Source organism: Lagopus leucura, unplaced genomic scaffold (assembly GCF_019238085.1).
Source record: "Lagopus leucura isolate 7727_CA_CO unplaced genomic scaffold, USGS_WTPT01 Super-Scaffold_73, whole genome shotgun sequence".
NCBI classification, from domain to species: domain Eukaryota; kingdom Metazoa; phylum Chordata; class Aves; order Galliformes; family Phasianidae; genus Lagopus; species Lagopus leucura.
The window spans coordinates 73074931-73096529 of NW_024962252.1; the positions used below are offsets into that span (position 1 = coordinate 73074931).

General features: G+C 42.2%; 1 long non-coding RNA gene across 1 annotated transcript; it reads left to right on the top strand.

Moving 5' to 3' along the window:
• Window positions 1-881: 881 nt before the first annotated feature.
• On the top strand, window positions 882-3220 carry LOC122194306. Its single transcript, XR_006183095.1, has 3 exons — window positions 882-987; window positions 2387-2569; window positions 2987-3220. It is a non-coding gene; the product is annotated as an uncharacterized LOC122194306 (long non-coding RNA).
• The last annotated feature ends 18379 nt before the right edge of the window (window positions 3221-21599 follow it).

The window sequence follows — 21599 nt, forward strand, 5'->3', positions numbered from 1 at the left end:
GAGAAGCGTGAAGGTAATTCACAAAGGCTGGCTGAAGGATAAAAAGGGAACTGTGCTGTGAGGCCAGAATGACACGTGCATAAATAGTGGACGTCAGCACACAACACAGGCAGGTCCTTCACAGGGTAACACAGGGAGCTCTTTTAAACACACACGTACATGCACACACAAAAAGAACAATTTATGGTTGTGTCAGATTCACGTCTGGGCTTCTCATTAAAATTAATGAGGTAACGTCTCTGAGGCACTCTGAAACGGATGCAGCCTAGAGAGTGAAGGAAAGACCTCTATCACTTTCAAATAGCTACTTAGCAAAACCAAGTGCAATTTTCATTTTCTATGGCCACACATCAAACTCACCAAGAGCAGAGAACACTGTTTAAATTCATAAGCAATTGGCCTTTCTTCAGATATTTTTAATACAATGACCAAAATTAAGTGGCCAAACTCATTATGAAAACATAAAAAAATTAATCTGTCTGGAAGAGGTGCTAACCCAGTCCTATTTTGTATCACTTATGGAATTATATGGAGGTGAAGACTGGATTATTACAAATACTTTAATTAATTGATTTATTTTCTTTAGTCTACAGAATTAAAGAAATGAGAGAAGATGTAGTGGCAAAATAGTGTGCAACTGCCTGTCCCAAACTCTATCACAACCCTGGAAGTGGATATACAAGACCTCAGTCTTCCTATCCATCTGTTAAATGCAAATAGCTGAGAAAATCCTACCCAGAATGAAAGTCCTACTCATTCCCCTTCTGTATGGGAACTGCTGAATCACGGCCTGAACCTCTGATTGATCATCTGAGGCGAGCAATGAGTCAGCCACAGAGCACAGGTGAATTGCCTTCACCTGTGCTGATGGAAGGGGTGAAGCCTGGCTGCACCTCTCCTAGACCCATTTAAGAGCTGAATACCAGTGGGAAAGGGTCTTTTCTGGAGATCTCTTCTTTGGAGTTTTGCAGCAAGCTCAGGATATAGGTAAGTGTTCTATCTATTCTCTTTTTGTTATTATAAGCTGCTTAACCAAACTCTCTTGTTTATTTCATAGTTTCATAACATCTTTATATTCATTAATTATACGCCTTCTTTCTCTTCAACCTGTGGCTAGTCTACAAAGAAAGGAACAGCTTTCCTAATCTGACAGATCTGCAGTGCACACCTTTATTACTTGACTGAAACTAATAACTTTTCTATGGCAGCCAAAATGGCTTATCAATATAAATCTATGCAACAAAATATTAAGTTCAGTTCTTATCTAAAAGATTTTGATTTTGTTGTGGTGCCTCATGTTAAAGCTGCAGAGTTGATCACTTGCTTAGGAGATGCGAAACTTGAGGAATGCCTCTGCTGTGAACTTCAGAGGCATTTTGCTGCACTCTAGTTACATGAACACATACTGTATTTTGATACAACCACTGCCTGATTTGACTGAGGAGGAGGAAGCCGTTGTGGGTTACCTGCGTTGAGTGGCCCTAATGCCATTAGTATGATGTTACAGCAGGGAACATCCTGTGAGAGAGGCAGAGGGATGCTGTGCTGGAGAAACAGATGTGCTCCTCCCTCTCTGGGCAGAGTTCATTCAGCCCAGACTTTGTTTGTTACTCACTACATGCCATGTTTTTCGTGCAGACAGTGTTTGTGGCAGTGCTAAGCACGCACACCTGGAAAGGAAGTTAGTGGGAGCTGTATGCTGAGTGTATAAAATACTGAAAGCTCGCCAGCAGCTTTGGGAAACAGAAGCTCAAGTGCCTTCATTTTGGCACCCACAATTAGTGAGAAACATCAGGCAACTTTGACCTCTCTATTTTATTGTGTGTCTGAACCACCTCCTCTCCCATGCACGCTATGGAGAAATAGGCATCAGTTTGATTTGAGGGTAAGGCCACAAGGAAACTCAGTAATAATGATTACCGGACAAAACAGGAAAGAAAAAAGGGAAAAAAAAAAAAAAAACAGTGGAAAACAGGCCTGCAGGCCATGCACTGGGTAGGGTGGGCAGCTAAGCAGAATAATTATGCCCAGAATCAAAACAGCTGAAAAAGAATATCGGATCATGAATCTGAGTGCTGTATAGTGCCGTATGCTCAAGGTTGTGTATGCAGATTGCAGATGCAATGTGAAGTCTGCAGGCCCCAGCTTCCGATGGGCAGGCTTCACTGGATGCATGTTTGCTTAATGTAGGTAGGTGCCTGTGTGCCAAACACTAGGAGGATGTGGAGCAGACATCCAGTGCTGGAACATACCCCCTTTCCCACCAGCTGAACATCTCCCTCGTGTCTCCTCCTTGTCTTTCACACTGCTTGATTTATGAAGGTCCCCAGTCAGGATGCCCTGTTCTGTATTAAATAATTGGTCCTACCCCTCCTTGTGCCTACAGGTTGGCTTGTTGCCTGCTGTCTCAACCCCTTCGTTTTACTGCATGAAAGAAGCAGACTCTGAAGTTCATCCTGACTTTTCCTGTCCACATATATCAGGAAGTGTGAGATGACAGTCTTTTTCTTTCTGCATATTTTCAAAGACGGCACAGAGCCTCTTCAACATGACATATCAGTAATTTCATGTAAGCTGGAGAACTATCTTTTAATATATATCATCAGTATATTTAAGTTTCATTTTATATCAGTTTGATAAAATTAAACTGGGCCTGCTTTCTACAAGTGTCTTGGATGTTTTCCATTTCTGTAATTGTAACATCTACTTACTGCACATTAAATAAGAGGCCTGGCAGAAGTCTATGCTACCCTTTGTTGTATGAATGTCACTGAACTTTGTTCAAGTTCTCCAACCTTATGCAGAGTTTAACAGTATCAAACACAGAGGAGACTACTGTCTTTTTGTTAATATCCCAAAACCAAAATAAATGCAATAATGCTTGAGGAAGGGAAGCATTTCCTGACTCCTAGCTCAAGTTGGTACAAATAAAATTGCTGGATTATAGGAAATGAAGAGCTAAAAGTGGTCCATTGCTCCATCCTAGGTCAGCTGGTTCTCATCCTGTCTTCCTCCTCCTCAACCGAAAGTCTGTCTATCAAGGGTACCTTGTACATCTGCAGAGCACCTGCCTTTCATTCCCCATCAGAAAAATGTATTGGCTGTATGAATTTCTAGCTGACAGCAGTATCATCCCTGAGCTGTGAGAGCTGACAGCTCACAACAACAGCCATGCTGTTCTGTCAGGCTTGAGGATAACATTATCTCCATGACAGCTAATGGTGTCATCCTAATTGTTGTTGATCCTCTTTCAGTCTTCTCACTGCTACCATCTTCAACTTTTCCTCTCCATCCTTCAGGTAGATGCAGCCACTTCTCCCATTTTTATTCAGTCCATCCTCTGGGTTCAGTTATTCACTACTTGTCCATTGTGAGCAAGGGCAGGAGGTGTCCACCTGTGGTCTCTGACCAGATCACAGCAGACAATACCCACCTGCTGCAGTGCTTCTCCAAGACTGCACAAAGTGCAGGTGACAAACTGCCCTTAGGCTCCTCAGCCACAGTTGAATGTGTGGGGCTGCTCATCCTCCTCAAGCACAGGCCTGTTCTTCAGAAGCAAACTTCAAATCATCGAATCATAAAGGTTGGAAAAGACTTCTAAAGCCATCTAGTCCAACTGTGAACCCATCCACACCATGCCCGCTGACTATGTCCCCCAGAGCCACAACTACACCATTCTTGAACATCTCCAGGGTTAGTGACTGCACAACCTCCCTAGGTAGCCTATTCCAATATGTAATCACTCTTTCTGAGAAGCAGTTTTTCCTAATATCCAAATAATATCCTACATCCTTAAGGGGTCCTCTCTTCAAACACTGCAAATTCTAAAGCCCTAAATCTGTTAGACTGCCTGCAGTTCCTCTGCTTTCAGGCAGGAGAGGTTGTTGGTGGGAGTGATGATGATGTGCCCTGGCTGGGAAGACTCACCCAGCTGCTCAGCTGGAAGTGATATGCAACCTGCTGGTGGGTGTTGAGGAGCAAGGTGCATGGTATTGCCAGGACGTGTCTGTTAGATCAGATGTTTCTGGGATGAGTTGTGCAAGAGCACGCTCAGTGGTCAGCAGAAGTCACGCGACACCAGCTGGATGGAGACATCCTGCCAGAACAATGAAGCACATGAAGGTTAGTGACTTTCTCAGGCCAGTGGCTGGGAGATATCCAAGGAATGCAATGGAAATATGACTCCGCTGGGATGCTGCCAGTGACTTAGGATCACATGCCTACATGATGCTTAATATGCCATGCAGTGCCTCTGGGCATCCGATGCCAAGCAAGAAGTTCATCCCTGTTGCTGGGCTCTGCACCATGTGGAATTCAGAGCAGGGAGCTGCAGCAGGCTGAGCAGCTCAAGCCCATCAACTGAGGCTCAGCTGACATGTTGTGCTTCCTTTCTCCTAACCTTCCTGCAAGAGAGACCGTCTGGGCTGCTATCAGCTTTGTTAAATGCATCTTACCTGAGACTGACAGCACCCTCTTCCGTTCCTCCAGCAGTTCCTTTCCTATCATCAAAAGGCAGTGGGCGTGTTATCAGGCAGCAGTTTTGCTAAATCATAAGATTACCTCAATTCACATTTTAGAATGCATATTTTTAACCCTTGAAGCTCCAAAACCAATTTTAACAATTTGGAACACCTTAATTTCAGCATCAGCGTGAGTGACTTCCTCTCCTTCAAATGTATCCTGGAAATCCAAAATGGAAATCCAAAATTTCTTTCCAGACTTGCATTTTTGGCTGCCTGAGAGGTGCTTTTTGAATGTTTGTGGGGGGAAAGGACAGCAAAGAAATTTCAATAGACAATGGATAACCTTTTCCATGATGAGACTGTCCTGGAAAAATGCTTGCAAACACAGATAATAATTAAATATGGGGTAGGAGTAGCCTTTTGTTAGGCTGTGAATGACAGGTTGTTCTCCTGATGGCCCCAAGATGCTCAGGATCATGGAACTGTGCTGTGTAGCATGCAGAGACATGAGGTTCCCAGGGAAATGCTTCTAGTGGAAACTTTTGGACAGCTTTCCATAATTTATTTTTTTTGCAACGTCAAGGTATTAAAACATAAAGTGAGCCAAAAAAGATTTGTTAGTTCTCTAGGATCACGATTCCTGGCTAGTTTTATGCCTCCATCAGCACTGTGGGGTCCAAACTCCTAAGGTTCCTTTCATAGCAGTAATGCAGATAAGAAACCTTGCCCAATTGGAGAGAGAGTAACATCCAGGAGAGCTGGTAGCCAAAGAAAAGACACGGGTGGCAAAAATACAAATAAAGACAGCAATTTTTATAGATGCGCAGTAGATGTCTTTCTAGATCTGTGGTAAGGAAAGTCTGCAAAGGAAATATTAATTACTGCAGAAAGAGTTAAATAAGCTCTGCCAGAGGCAGCAGAAAAGACCATGACAAACTGTTGTTGTTAGCTTCGACAGTCAACATTTTGTAAAAAGATCAGGGTGAAGTATTTGTAAAATTTTGAATGACAGAAGTCCACAAGGTGTGTCATTTTAAAATAGACACAGGAGCGCAAACAGAGCGCTGCACAAAGTTAACAGAGTTCACGGAAAGTAAATGGAATCAAATCCCATTGCACAATAGAAGGGCATCTAGAGCGCGAGGTTCTGTCAGCTCGCCAATGATGTGAGAGTGGGTACGGTTCAGACAAAGAGGCTGTGCCCTACAGACATTTGTTCTGTGGATGCTGGGTTGCATGGGCAGCCATCTCTAAAGTAAGGCAAGGAGAGGGGACAATTAAAGGAACAAAGGAAAATGTGCTTGACAAAACTCTTCCTGCAACATACCACGTGCAAGTTTTCTCAGGTTTGAGGGAGATCACTGCGCTCAGTCTCACTCCCTGCATTAATGCCTAGAAAATCTCTGCAAAGGTCCTGGTAGGCAAGAAGAAAAAATCAGGAAGCTCCATAGTGCTGGGAAGAGATGGAAAGGCAGGTCTTGGGGTTTTTTTTTGGTCCAAGGGCCTAAAGAGAACCAAGGCTCTGCCTAATTTAGAGGTAACTGAATGCAATAACATCATGGATCTGCATCCCCCAGCGCAGGCTCCCATGATGCTAGCCTAGCAGGCAACTCCTCAGCCCTGGTGCAGATGTGTTGACTTCAGTGATGCGAGTGCTTGTCCACATGGGGTCACAATGAAGCTCTGTGAGGGACGTGCCAGCTCGCAGATCCCATCTGTTCAAAGCTGGGTACCTCCTATTGCTAAAATTATAATCTGGCTGTTAGTGAGCGAGCCTTGTGAATACAATAAGCAAGTATTTGGTTATCTCCTTCAGGCATTTTACCCCTTGTGTTTGGCAGGACCTCATGCATATTACTGCCATTGTTTTGGATGCACACTTTCTCACTGTTGGCAAGTTTTGCTGTAAACTCAAGAGGGAAGCAGGAAAGCCATTCTCAGATTCTACTTAGAAGAATTTTTAAAGGCCAGGACAAGCTGCTAGAGGGGAAATCTGTCAGAATGGGGATTTTTGATGCCAAAATTCAATACAAGAGGATGGAGGCTTTGATGTTGGCAAATCAATTCTTGGTGCTCAGATGGATGGAACTACAAGAATACAAAGAATTATTATTAAACTAAACACTGGGTTATTCAGAGGCGTAAAACAATGAATTACAAAGGAGAAGACCTCAAGTCTTCCTTGCAACAGCACACCAGTGAGTATGCTGGGAAGGCTGATGATTCTCCCAGCCAGGGAAAGACTGATGCTGCTCACATGAGCGTTCCCAAGATCTCAAGCAATTTATCTGATATTCTGGATTTACAAGCCACCAACCAGTGAAAGGAACAGGACCTGTGTGAAGCTTCTTTGCTAAGCAAATGAACAAAGAATAAAGTAAAAGAGGAGCCAGCACAAAGATCCTCAGAGCATGTCTGAGGAAATCCATGTGCTGGTGTCACCCTCAGGCTTGTGAATGAGTGGGTCCCACGTGTTTCACTGACACCTCACAGCCCCCTGGGAGCCTTGCCAGGAGGATCCTGATATGCCCCAGGACCTGTCACCAGAAAGTGTTTCCCAGCCTCCACCAGAGGTAAATGGCTTTCTCCTCGCCACTGCTTGTACTGTGGAATTCACAGTCCGATTTACAAGCCCCTCTGAGCTATTAGTGGTGCAGTCGATAAGCCAGGAAACATTACAGAAGCTGCCCCCCTGCATCTGTGATTTATGTTCCTTGCTAAATATAAAACTCCCAAGGCTCTACACATCAATATTTTGGAATGAAGCACATGGAAATATTTGATGGATTGAGAGAACAAATCTCCGTGGCCAGCCACTCACACTTGCCCTTTTGTGAGCAATCTGTCTTTCCCCGCGGCAGAAAGGAATTTGGGCACAACAGCTGGAGTTTCAGTATCTCTGCATGCTTTATTCGTGAGGGAGCCTGGAGCCAAGCCATCGAGGCTCTGACCATCCACAGATGAAACTGTAGCATCAAGGGTTGCAAGAAGGACTATTTGTCCTCCATCCCACATTGCAGCCCCAGTGACCCTTCTACAGATCATGCCAGAGTTTTACAAGGGCTCTACATTCTCTCCTTGTTGTGCCCTGGGATGACACCTGCCTATCTGAGTAGCTACTGCTCTGACTGTGGGTAGTGTAAGCTGCCTTTGTCAGAGCAGTAACGCAGGCAGCGCATTCTCACCACTCAGATCCAATGGATCTCAGAGCGGTGATGCAGTGGCGCAGGTTGCCCGGGGAGGTGGTGCAGTCACTGTCCCTTGGAGGTGTTCAAGAGCAGGGTGGATGTGGCTCTGAGGGACATGGTCAGTGGGCATGGTGAGGGTGGGTTGGTGCTTGGATGAGATAATCTTAGAAATCTTTTCCAACATTCGATTCTGAGATTCTATGATTTTTATAACAGTGTAAATTCGCAACACTGAAAGGTGACATATGCTGCTTCAAACTAAAGATGAGTGGTCAGTGCATAACCATCAACTCCATGGGTTACGTAGGACAAACAGAGCATCCAATCCATACACACATAACTATATGCAATATAGGCATATATCCCTAGCTGCTGTAAATCTTTTTTAGCTCTATTAAAAAAACCTGGCCCTAGGTGAAGCTATGCCAGATCTGCATAGCCCTCGATATGGATCTAACAAGCACTGTTTCAAATCTGCCACAAAAATATCCAAATTTTGAACTAATCTTTCAGTACAGCACTTGTTTGAACAGCCTGTGTTATGTTGCTTTCATCAGAGGAGGAATGAAATAGAGAAAAGTCATGTAGCGTTTTCAGTGTATCATCAGGTCTTTATGGCAGATGTCCTCTGACCTGCTGAATGGTCAGGCTGAGCCACAGTGTAAGGACCTCAGTGGAACAAACTAGAGTGTGCTGTGCAAAACACACAAACCCCCTCAAGACTAGGAAAAAAAAAAACCCACAACCCTTTATGTAAACTCTTTCACAGTTCCCTTTTGTGCACGCTTTAGCATCTAACATTTATTTTGGAGTGGGGCAGAGAGGTAGATTGGCTGCTTGCCTGCCTTCTGGGGTGGAGAGCTTTGCATAAAAGGGAGGAAAAAGAGAACATCAAAACCAGATTGAGGGGAAAACAAAATCACCTCTTTGCAGAGTGAGCCCACAGCTTTGTGAGTATTCAGGATATAGTGGCTATTTTCCAGCTATTACTATTCTGAATTTGTCCAATGAAATTGCCTACTGGAGTGGCCATGACAGAGTAAGAATTCACGTGCTTGTCTTTACAGATGAGGGCAGGATTGTAACACATAATGGGAAGCACAAGGTGTGCATAATTGGTCCCATTGTGTGTAAATCTCTGGGCGCTGGTTTCATCCCATGGTTCCCCATAACATGTGTATGAGTTGCTGCATTCGAGCACGAGTTTGAGTTAGCAGTGCAAGCTATTGTTCTAGCTGATTCAACTTCTGTGATGTATTTGATTCTGTAGCATATCAGTGTCTCTCTGAGACAAGACCTGGCTCAGCAGCCATCTCAACATAGGGAAAGCACCCTGGAATGCCAGATCTGGGTAGGGAAGGCCTCACGACAGCGCAGGAGCATAAGAGCTTCTTTCTGGTCAACAGATCTGCTTTTCCACAGTCCTGGACAGATAGACGACATTGCCTTTTCCAGCAGGAGCATAAGACAGTATGGTAAGGAACACTTCCTTCTGTCCTGAAAATAATCCTTTGGAAAAAGATTTGTAACTATCGTGAGAAAAGGGGCAAAAGCCACAAATATAAATACAAGGAAAAACAGGTGTAAAATATAGCAGATGCTGTTTTCTCTAGCAAAAGTGAGGCTTTTGTTAGGTAAAACTCCAGCAGTGCTTTAACTCTCCTGGCAATGAGTCTCAAATCCCTGCAGTGGGCCTTCCCTGGAAGAGTTCTTGGAGCCACCTGTTCACTGACTAGGAGGAAAACTGCCAAACAGTAAATCAGCAAAGCTCTTGACTTCCATATAAAATGCCCAGCCTCCTCTTGCAGTGCCTATGGCTTGTATTTCAGCCCAGACACTTGTTGCAATACAGTTTGGTGAAGCTTCCAGTTCCTCTTTCTCAGACACCATCTTTCAGATAGAGCTGTCTGTCAAAAATGTCAAACAGAAAATCATACTATGGGCCATGTCAGGCAGCTGTGGTTATACAGCCATCTCTGCTTCTAGTCACTATCACTGGACAATAAGATGTCTTCTTCAGAGTCACCACGTGTTCACATAGCTTGGTGGCTCACAAGGAACAACCAGGCGGTTGCATTCTTATTCCTTCAATACAGCTGCAACAGAAAGAGCACTGCAAAGCTATGAACTACAGAGCTTGCAGGTATGGCATAGAGAGACCCATAGCTTGATTAGGTTAGAAAGGAGTAATTTAGTTTTCTGTCACAAATAACATAAGCTACAGACCAAGCTAGAATTTCCAATTGATTAAACTACAGAGGAGCTTTTAGGAAACAGGCAGTCTGATATGAAAGATCATCCATGGAGTGCCTGCTGCCTCACTTCTAGTTTGCCTCTTTCTTTGCCAGATACAAGATCTTGCTTTTTCTTCATAGGCTTTTCAGTCTAATTGACAGTCAAACTTCTTTCACTCTAAAGATGTCAATCTATTTTATTTTATTTTATTTTATTTATTTATTTATTTTGGTGGAGATCAGCAGAAATGTCAACTTAGGCTTTAAGTCTAGGATTCATCTAGACTAACTACCCGCCTAAAATTACACCACTGGTCTGATCTGATTTTCTGACCATCCTATAAACTCTACAGAAATACAGGATTATTTGGAGGGCAATATATCATGCCAAACACATTTGTCACATCTCTCTAAAGATGGAAGAGACTTTGTTATTAATGAAGTTATGTCTTCTTCCAGGTCATCAATAAGGATGTTAAATAGCAGAGTGCCAAGAGGAGATATCTGGAGAAATTCTGCAGGAAATATGTGAGCTAAACAGTAACTCCCAATTTATAATGACACTTGAAAGCCTATCAGTTGATTTTTAATCAGTTTCAAGGGTGCTTTGTATTACATATTTCCTTAATAAAAATGTGTGATTCCAAGCCAAATGCGTCACCAAAGTTTAGGAAAATCACATCAACTCTTCCTTCCACTGGCTGAGTTTGTAAATCTCCTAAAATCTGAGATTACAGTCTAAACTGACACAGATTCACTTTATTCCCTCTGGGTGAGCAATAGTGGAATGTGCTCCTTTCACAAGATTATTTTCTGAGGCCTGAATATACCATATCTGCCATTTGAGTCAAGACCAAACATGTTCAAAATCTCTGGTTCAAAGAATATATCTGTGTACTTACATCTGTTATATATCCCTGAAAAGACAAATGGCGGCTTCAGGTCAGACAAAAACTTCTGATTCCTAAAGAACACAGTTTTGGTTCCAGAAGACTGTATTTTAAGGAACTGGAATGCATTGGGCAACAAGTCCTTAGGGCCAAAGGTTGTTCAGCTACAAGGGATGTATTTCAGCCCAGACACTTGTTGCACTACAGTTTGGTCAAGAAAGCCTCTCAGACACACACTCCAGAAGTCCAGTGGGTGTCCAGCAAGAGACAACTCAATCAGAGACATTCGCTATTATCAACTTCTCCTTTTTTTCTATCCAATATATAGTATATTTAGGTTCTCCTTTCTTTCTGTTATTTCTCCCATGAGTTAGACTGGGCTGGGCATTTTGGAAAATGTACAGTGGCTTGGACCTTAAGAGTACAATGCTGAAAATATTCCATAATTTAGAGGCAGTTGAGTCCTGCAGTTCACATATCACCAATTCATGATCTCCCATTTGTTATCCTTGCCTTGATCCTAGGCAAGACTGTGCTGCTTGGATGAAGAAAAATGTTCATATAAACATCTGGTCTTCATTTGATTACATCAAGAAATGGAGAATCCAGCACCTGTATTGTCTGCTTAGTAGCAAAGAGCCCATGCTGTAATCCAGTTTATCTGGCTTCAAGCTTTCAGTTACAGATCCTTGATCTTCCTTTCCTTCTGGCTTACAGAGGCCTCAAGACTTTAAATCTTCTCTCATTCTGGCTTTAGATAGGCAAAAGAAATGGGGCTTTATAAGTACAAGAAAGGTTCTGGCAAACTGGAGAGATTCCAGCAGGGGACCACTGAAATCACTGGCAGCTGGGGCATACAGTGTGTGAGGAGAGGTTGAAGGAGCCAGGATTACTCAGCCTGGAGAAGCAAACGCTAAGGAGGAGCTGCTTGCTGGGTGGCTATGGAGGTGGTGGAGACAGACTTCTTACAGAGGGGCAATACAAAAGAATGAGAAGCAATGGGTGTAAGTTGCTTCAAAGGCATTTTCTGATTGGACATTAAGTTCTTTCTCACTTGGAAAAGTCATAATGCACTGGAGATTGATGGGGAGTTTTAAAACTTGGGCAGGCAATGCCTGAAGCAGGCAGACCAAGCTTTTAAGTCTGCCCTGTTTGAAGAGGCTTGAAGCAGATCCTTGTGGTTTTTTCTTTTTTCTTTTCTAAGTCTCACTCTGTAAGAAACTTTTCTCCTGTAAAATCTTCAATATGATTCTTTCTGAGTTGCCTCTCCATCAAACTCAATCATCTTCTAAAAAATGCAAGCAGAATCAACTGGCATTATTTTCAGCAATAGTGTGGAAGTATCACCATCTCCTATGAGCCTTTTTTTTTAATAACTCAGGTTGTAGTATTAACTGTAAGAGAGCCCCGATCATGGTAAGTTCAGTTATACTCTTCCCTCCCTTAATCCTTTTTGGAATCATCTCTTTTCAGAATGCCATCCCTGGGTTCTATGAACGGCTTGCATTCCTTGTTCCTAGATGAATATATTAGCATTTGATTCGTTAAACATGTGTTGTTTGAAGGGCCCAATTAATCAAGTGATGCAGTCAGGCAGTGTTACTGCAATGCCTCCAACACTGTTTACCCATCTGCCAATCTTTGTATCATCAACAAATTATCAGTGGTAATTTCAAGCTTCCGACTCATTGATGAAAAAGTTGAGTAGGATAATCTAGTACCAATCTCAGCAACAACACATCTGCCTTCAGCATGAGCTGTCTGTTGACAGCTTGTTTAAATTTGTCACTCACTTTGTTCTTCATGCCGTTTCACCTGTGCTCTCCTGACGTTTGATTATGGTAATCACACTGTATGTGGTACTAAGGAAGATGCTTTATCAAGGACTATCATGCAGTAGCCAACTAATGACTTTACTGGCCGTTCCTGTAATGTCATTGAAGGTGTGCAACTTTATTTGTTCACTGAGACATACTTTCCACAATGTCATGTTATCAGCATTAGCTGCTTTTTTGTCCTCCTATTCATCATTTTTTCCATTTTGTTTGCACTGGTTAAGTGATCTATAGTTACCTTGCTCATCCAGCTTGCCCTGTTTGAACTGGGATAGTGATAGCGCTTCTTCCATAGTCTGGAAACTCCCATTTCACAAAGCACTTTCAAAATTAATTGCAAGAGGTCTCAGCTAACAATTTTGTGGTCCCTGAATGCGCATTATTTGGGTCTGCTGTTTTAGAAATGCTGTGTCTTTAATCGATGCTCAACTTTCAAAGATGTTTGACACCAAAGCAGGAATATTTATTGAACCATTTCTGCCTCTTCATGTTATCTTCACCCAGTAATAGGCCTAAGTGATTACTGCAGTTTCCTTTGTTCTGATTATCCTTTTGAAAATGTCCTAATGCTTACCTTAATTTTACTGGCTGCGTGTTTTCTCCATAGATGTTCTTACTATTATTCTGAAGTTTTACAATTCTATTCTTTTCTTATCCATTTACTTTTATTACTATTATTATTCCTAATTACTACTCTTAACTTTACAACAAAGCCTTTGTCTAATGCCATACTAGTTCTTTTTTTTTTTTTTTCCCTTTGTAGGCTTGCAGCTATTGGCCATCAAATACAATTTTCCTGTACATCCTACTTCCATTCACATCTTTTCCTGTCTCAGTTTTTTCTCACAATCAAGTTGATTCCTAATTTACTTTGGGTGTGAGAAATTAGCTCTTTTGAAGTTAGGGACAGCCCTCTGTTTGCCCATATTGAATATAATCAGGTCATCCACACTGTTCCCTTGACAACCGTCAACTCTCAGCCGAGTAATTAATTCATCTTTGTCAGAATAAAGTCAGAAGAGTTACCACATGATGGCTCCTTGTGTTAGATAATAGTCAGTAGTGTTCCCCAAATCAGGATGTTTTCTCAGTGAGTGTCTGGAGCCCCCGTGTACTAAAGTCCATGTGACACTGCTTCCTTCCGTGCATTCTCATTGAGTCTGTAGAGTAATTCCTACTCTATGGTATGATGTTAGGGCATGATTCACTCAGTTCATTTTCACCAACTCTGTCTTTCCTAAGCAGGTTATAACCAGTCACTTTAACATTCCGATCATGCAAATTGAAACCAGCAGCTTTCAGTAATGCTGATTATATCACATTTCTTCTCACTAATGAGAATTTCCAATTCCTCTTGCCTGCTACTCGAACGCCTAATGTCTACATAAAAGCAAATGGAAAACGTCTTCTTTTCACATTCTTTGTCACATGGTTAAATCTTTTTACAACATGTCAAACTTGTTTGTAGTTACTTAACCCGCAGTTCTTGCATTGTGTAATGCCTTGATTACTGCTAGACTGAGGCTAGGAAGATTAGTTCTCCTGCACCAGCAATAAGCCTGTCATCCTGTTTATATGCGGGATGTGACCCAGTGCCCCACAAAACCCAGACCTTCAATGTCACTTCCCTCAGCTAACCAGTAGTTAGTTCATCCTTGCATTCTATCACTGGTAGGGCTAAAGGGGTTGTCAGTAGCTTATGTGAACGCTGCTGTTCTTTGGCTCCTTTCCAAGAGTGTCCCAAATTATCTGCAATCTGCACTGCTCCCCATGATGCTGAATCACAAATTACCCTATTTATAGTCACCCATGAGACTTGCTAGAAAAATGTGAAATCTAGTACCTACTGTGCATGTTATTTTCTCCAGGGATATGACGTCCCTCCTCATTTTCTTCATGTCGAAGTCCTCATTCATTTCACAGTTTGATTTTCTTGCTGAGTTCAGGTATCCCTCCTAGATCACTTTACATGCCTGTAAACATCAGCATGCCTGTAAACAAGTTCCTCAATATTATTTTTTTTCCTATCTGAAGTCCTTTCTTCTAATCAGCCTTGGCTTTATGGAGCCTGACCTAAGTCTCCACATGCAGTACTGAGTGAAGCCCACACACAGCACTGGGTTTGGATATACATTGCATAAATGTAGAGAGTCCAGTCAAATCTTGATTACTCAGATGTAAGTTACTATTAATATGATCACTGATCAGTTCCTCTCCTCTGTCAAGATCAAGTCATATAAGAAATTACTGTGTAAGGGATGCGTGACTTTCTGAACTGAGAGTCTGTACCATAGTTCTGAATAGTGCATGGATAACTACATATTAAGACTAGCATCCTGTGTCACTCTGGAGTACCCTGAAGATTGCACAGTTTAGTGGGATCACTGCTCACTGTTATGAGAACTTCCAGTCTCAATGGATGATTCAGGTAAGTTCATTTGTGGGTAAGTAATTTGAATTGCCTTAAAGAAGGTGTGATATCCAGTGAGTAATAGAGCCAGATGGAGCTGGAAGCAGTTCTGTCTGGTCTGGCTGAATTGTTTGTTTAAAATATGAGTTGCTTCCTGGACGGTCTGTTGAAAGCTATATCATCACACTCTGCACTCTGCTGCTGCCCTTCCTGGGGGATGTAGTATAGCTCAATTTGACATGACATGGTCTGCCTAATCAGCACCAGACATAGGACTCCAATCTTGAGTAAAGGCTCTGAGTACTTCCTGGATCCCTTCACCTTCAGCCAGAGGGGTTAGTTTCTTCTCGCCATCTCCATTCCTTCCTTCAAGCAGACCCAGATGTTTCCAGAGTAAGTAGCAGGGTGATATCCTAGATCTGAGTCCAGCTCCATTCAATGGGTAGCATACCCCTGGAGTAAACAACTGCATGGCTTGAGGTAGCTGAAGGAGGCAGAGAGGGATGGTTCAGAGCTTTCTTTGAAGTCCTAGCATTAGAGAACTGTACTTATCTTCTATGGGGCACCCCTGCTATCCATAGTGGAGCAGAGCCAGAAAGCATAGGCAAGCTGTGTGAGAACAGGGACATTGTTTTATCATCTTATGACCCAAAGCATATGCTGCAACAAAGATTACAGACCTGCTAATTGTGCCTATAGTGCTCACACATTACATTTCTGCACTCTCTCCTGGTATAATGCATTCTCTCCCTCTGATGGGGACGTAGTAGGTCAGGTTAAGATTGGGCACTGAAACAGCTGAGGAAAATCCTGGGACAGAATCTCAACTCATGCATTTAAATGAGTGTAATATGAAGGGCCAATTCACACACAGCTTGAGAATCTAGTCCCTTGGATGCTGGCAGCAAGATCACAGCAGAGATTAATGTTCTCTGTCCCATGCTGGCTCTGCTTTCCAGAATGTAGCACAACAGCAACTCCATCATGTTACAAAGTCCCACCTGGAAAAATTCTTTCACTCTCCTAATGAGATAATGCTATCTAAAGATGTGATCTGAAAGCCTCACTTGAAAAAAAATATATTTTTAGGGATGAGTTTGGTTCTATTAGGCATTAACATGAGTCTAGAGGCCGTATAAAATCGTTAATGTTTAGGTGTGGAGTATGCCTGTGGAAATGGAATTGTATTTCCAGGACTTGAACAGTTCTTCCAGGCATTGTCCTCCAGCTGTGACATATGTGCACAGTGACCCTAGAAGGACTTGAATCCTGGCTGTTGATAAAGGACATTATTTTACTTATTTATTTATTTATTTATTTATTTATTTATTTATTTATTTTCAGCCTGTTGCAACATTATCCAGGGAAACCTGCCCCACCAGTTTTGCCATTCCAATTCTCCCATTCATTTCTGGCTTCCAGCCATGCTATAAAGTCAATAGTAGTCAATGAAACAATAATGGGAGAGGAGGATTGAGATTAGAGAAAGAGCCCATCTCTCACCACTAGGCATGTGACTCTAAGGCTAAGCGTTGGTTTATAATTATTATTAACAAAAGAAACCTGGAGGGTGGAAGGAAATGTGATCTTCCTTTTGTGTGGTGTGCATGGCCTACTCTTGTATATACTTCCTCAGAAAAAGAAATAACCCTCTGCGTAGTGCAGAAAGGCAGTCTCTCTGCAGAACCTGTGGTTTTCATTTGTCTGCTTTCTCAATGACTGCATTATGTTATGGAAAGTTTTTTGCAGTTTCTGTGTCCTTTTGTGAAGATCAAAAATGGAAGCCAGGCGAAGAAAAATAAATTAACGTTGTTGCCATTATCCCTTCCCCAGCCTCAAAGTTTGCTGTAGCAGGATGTGATTTTTCAGAAATTCCCTGTCTTTACTGTGGAAAACATCAAAAGGAGAACTTATCCATTCCCTTTAGCATAGCTTAAGATGGTATAGCTGGAAGTACACTGAACTGAAATCCCAGATTTCAGTTGGCAGAATTCAAGTGGCCTAAAAATACATGCAGTGATTTCCTGATGTATTCCATGCCCACAAGTATGGAGCTAATGTGCTGATGATGGCTTGATACACTGCACAAAGCAGTCTGCTAGGAAAAAGTAGACTATATTATAAGAGGGCTGTATGTATTTTTTTGAATGTAATATCTGCCTTAGCGCAGTATGAGTGCTCTAAATGATCTGTGGCAGGAGAGTTTTTGCCAGTGGCCTGAGAAACATCCTCTTTCTCAGGTACCACTACAGAATTTGACCAGATGACTCATTACTGTACACTTGAATGTCTGGGGTGAGGCTTTTTTTTTTTTTTTTTTTTTTTTTTTCAAATAATCTTTTCTTCTCTCATCGAAACCCTTTAGGGCAAGGATTAACTTTTGTTCTGCTGTGTTTGTACAGCACCACACACAGTGCTACATGGCCTTCTATAGCACAGTCCTTGCAATCCTCTGAAGACCATAGTCACAGCTGACTGTAGAGCTTGAGTTTTCTTAGATGTCCCTGAGTGTACTGCTGATTTCTTACTGAGGAATAGTCAGAAATAGATGCCACAGTACCTATGCGTTGCATTAAAACTATATTTCATTCTGGGTACTAACTTGTGTCCTTAAAAGGTGTAAATCAGCATGGCCATGTGCTTCTTTGGTAGGGCATAAGCAGTTTCTGGCAGCTGAGCTGGGGAGATTTAGAGATAGGGGAGTATGGAAAGCAAGTGGGAAACATATGCCTTTCACCACAAAGACTGCTTTCTCCACCACATGCTTCATGGTGTTCTTTCCACGGGACAAAGTTCTCAGGAGAAGGACATTACAGTAAGCAGAGAACAAAGTGATCTAGGAGTTAATAAAACACTCAGGAGGTACCCTTCCTACCTAATGCCTTGGACTATGCTGTTTGGTTAGATAGTAGTCACTGGGCATGCAAGAGTCTCTTTTCAAGATTAATCTTCCTGAGAGAAGTGCAGAGTAATTGAGAGAGGTGCCATCCCAGACATAAGCATGGAAGCATACATGAAGATGGGATAGGGGGTGGTATAGATGTGGAGAAATAAGACAGCAGATGAAGGAATTGGCAGGCTTCCAGTTACGTGCTTAGTTTAGTGGAAATGAGAAGGAAAAGTCTTCTGTTTTTCCTCTTAGTATTCCATCCCCATGGCCTATATTTGTCATCTAGGACTTGAACAGCAAGAGGAAAAATTTGCATTGCAGTAAAAATAAACTGGCTTTTTTGTTATTGACTATATTTATCAAATGTTTAAAATGAAGCATTGCAAAAAAATGAAAATCATACCCATTCTTTTGCCAATTTCAATACAGATAGAGATGGGATGAACTATTTTTAACAAAAATAAACACCCCTCTTTGAGGTCTTCCTCTGAATTTCATACCAGGACCCTTTGTGTTCCCCGGCGTGAGTGTTTGATCCAAAAATACGCAAAGATCTGCCAAACCACTAACTACAACCGAGAAAAAGTTGAGTAAGAATGGAGCCAAAAAAAGTCGTGTGTGTGGCTTTTCCTGAGAAGTTAGATCACTTTTACATTTTTCAAATATGTAAATATATTTTTAAGCATGACTTAATGTTGCTTGTCAAGGGAAAGTGCACAGGAAAGGAAAAGGGATAAAGATGAGACCAGTAAAATGGCATAAGAGATAGAACACAGAGAATGGGACAGGGAAATAAAACTCATCCTTCATTCTGAGAAAAAATGATGGTTTTATAATTCTTGGTGGAATTATCCTGTAAAACCCCACAACACGATATGTGAACAAACCACAAGTTTTTGAGAATTACTAAGAGGATCTGACACTTCTAGTACTACTGCAAACAGCAAGACTTGATGTGGGAAGGATTGGACAACCGTGTATCAGGATGGGGTATAAACCCATGACATCTAACAGCTGAGGTCTTCCAAACAAGAGGTCTTTCAAGAGTGCATCCATCTGGCAGAAGTTCATCTGGACAAGAAAAGGGGCTGCAGGTTGGAAGAGAAACCGGGAACTGGTAATCTTAATGTTGAAAGTAGGTAAGCATTGCTCAACAGCCAAGGCCAATGCATTTTGTTTTGACCCCAGCTGGAAGAAAATGGTGTACTGCAGCTCTGAGGAATTACGACTACTTCTACCAATATACCTTATTTCTAGGAGGGTTCCCAAAGAGGGAATTGCAAAACTATCAAAGAAAGTGGACTATGAGAAAAAAATGAAGGGGAAAAAAGAGGTGTTTCCTTGAACAAAGCCCACTTGTGAATGGTGTAGCCATGTGGATTTTATAGCATCTAAGGACATAAGCCCAGAGTGCAGGATGAAATACATGTTAAATTCTGCACATGTCTTTTGGTGTGAAGGTATTTGTCTTTTAGTTATCTGGTCTGGAATAAGTCAAAGTGGTTTTTCTGCTTTGTGACACATCAGGAGGTCCTGAAAGGCACCATAAAAAGGCGACTGATGGTAGGATGCCATTTCCAGCATGTAGTACTCCTGTTTCTTCCTTTTACTTAAACAACACTTTTTTCTTACACTCAAGAGTTTTTTGTCATGCTCCCTCTCAGTGACCCAAATACTGCTTTGTGTCATGGTTTGGATCTGACATTCTGTGGACAGTATTCTCTCAAATAGCTTCAGCTGTGTCTACTCCTCATTCAGCCAGCACAGAGATGAGGAAAGTGTTTTCACATGAAAAGCACCAAAAAGGATATCATTGCACAGAGGTGTTTTAAGCATGGAAAGTTTGTGCTAGGGTCCTAATGTGCACAGTCTTTCACTGGGAATCAGGTCTTCGTCTTCTGTTTGTGTAAGATAATTTGTCCTGAAGTATGTAAGTAAGTAAGAGTATTCCACACAAACATTCCAAATGGAGAAAAAAAATGAAACAAGTTGGGGAGGCAGGCTTATTTTCTGGTACAGCATGAACGCCAACTTTATCTGGATGAAAAAAGCCAGAGATTAAATTTAGACCCACAAAAGGATGGTGAATATCAAACATTTCTGCAAGGTTTGGATAAGCTTCATTTGTTTGGATTTTTATCTGTTCTGTACGCAAAAATAGTTTTTCTCTACAAACAGAAATGTTCCCAAACTCTTTTCTTTTCTACCAAACCTAAGTATCAGACCTAGAGTCTGCTGACCTTCCTCGCCGTCTCCCTTTCCTCTTCAAGGCTTCCCTATCAACCCAGAAATCTGAGCTCTCCGCAGCTTCCTGTTTTCCACAGTTGCCTTCTCACTTCCATGGTATTTTCTGAAGCATACCTCACCACAGCTGGTGTCATTTCTACTAGGGAAAATATTTTTTTCCTATTCTGCTCCTGGATCCCTAGAAAAGGCCTTCAGAGACTTGACCTGCATGGAGAACTCGCCTGGGAAGTCTGTTACAGTCAGTCAGTCCTCAACGTTCAGTTAGCAAGGCAAAAGATTCTATCTTCTGTGACTAGTAAGAGTTTGGTAGTCCAGAAGAAAGTGATTTCTAATTGCACCGTAACTCCCTTGTCCAGCCATAGAAAAAAATGTAGCACAGGAAGAAGGAAAAAATTTTCCTTGTCTGCCCCATGCCCCTGCTTGCAAGTAGGTTAATCTGAAAAGCAGATTTCACTGATATGTTGCCACTGTTGTGCTCAATTGCTCAATGTATAAAAAAGCATTAATTAAATGAATGGAAAACAAATTATTACAGAAAATGTTTGCTTTGTTAAGTAATATTGTGGGTTTTTCTGCTTCATTTTCAGTATAAGGGACCCAATTTGACACGAGTGGGTAGCAAGTCCCTGGATGTTCAGACAGATAGCAGGTTTCCCTGACATATTGCCCTCACTAGCAGATTACAGCAGGAATCAAGTGTTCCCGGGATTATTTTACAGGGGCCGAATGCCTTTGTCCTAGGTTTTGCAGGGTGGAAAAATGGCCTCTCCTCCAAACCGGTCTCCCGGTTGCCCATGCGAAAAAGAGACACTTCATGATGGTGATTTCTCCTGCTGCAAGGTCTGGTCAATGTCTGATGGAACTCTGGGGGAGCTCTTGGAAAAACCCAGGACAGCAGAGGACATAGGACTGCTACCAGATAAAGACTGGACAGCAAATTCATGGGGTGCCCATGGATAAATCCTGTTCCAAGGAGATGGGTCCAGGTTGTGGCTTCCACCTCTGGCTGCTGAGGTTGTTCTTTCTGGGCTGAGGGCTATGCACCTCTCCTCTAACTGGTCTTTGCCTTCCTGTCTGGCTCATCCTCCCTTTGTTTACTCACCTGTGAGATAGATTGTCTACAGGCCAGGCTGCGTGCTTGGGTTATTTGTTTGCATGGTGCCTAGTATAGCCATGTGCTAATCCTTGTTTGGGGTAGCTGCACACAAATGCAGGGGTGATGGTAATCCTCTCCTTCCATCACCAAATACAATGGCTGGCACTATGACAGCCAGATGATTGTTGTATTGCGTTTTGTAATAGAGAGCAAACAAAAAGCAGAGGTGAGCAAGGACATGGCAGCCGGTCCCCTGGCTAAGCAGAAAGGTCTTCAGAGAGAGTCTGCATTTCCTACTGGTGAGGAATGGAAGGAGAATGAGATCCCAGGAACAAGGGATGGTAAT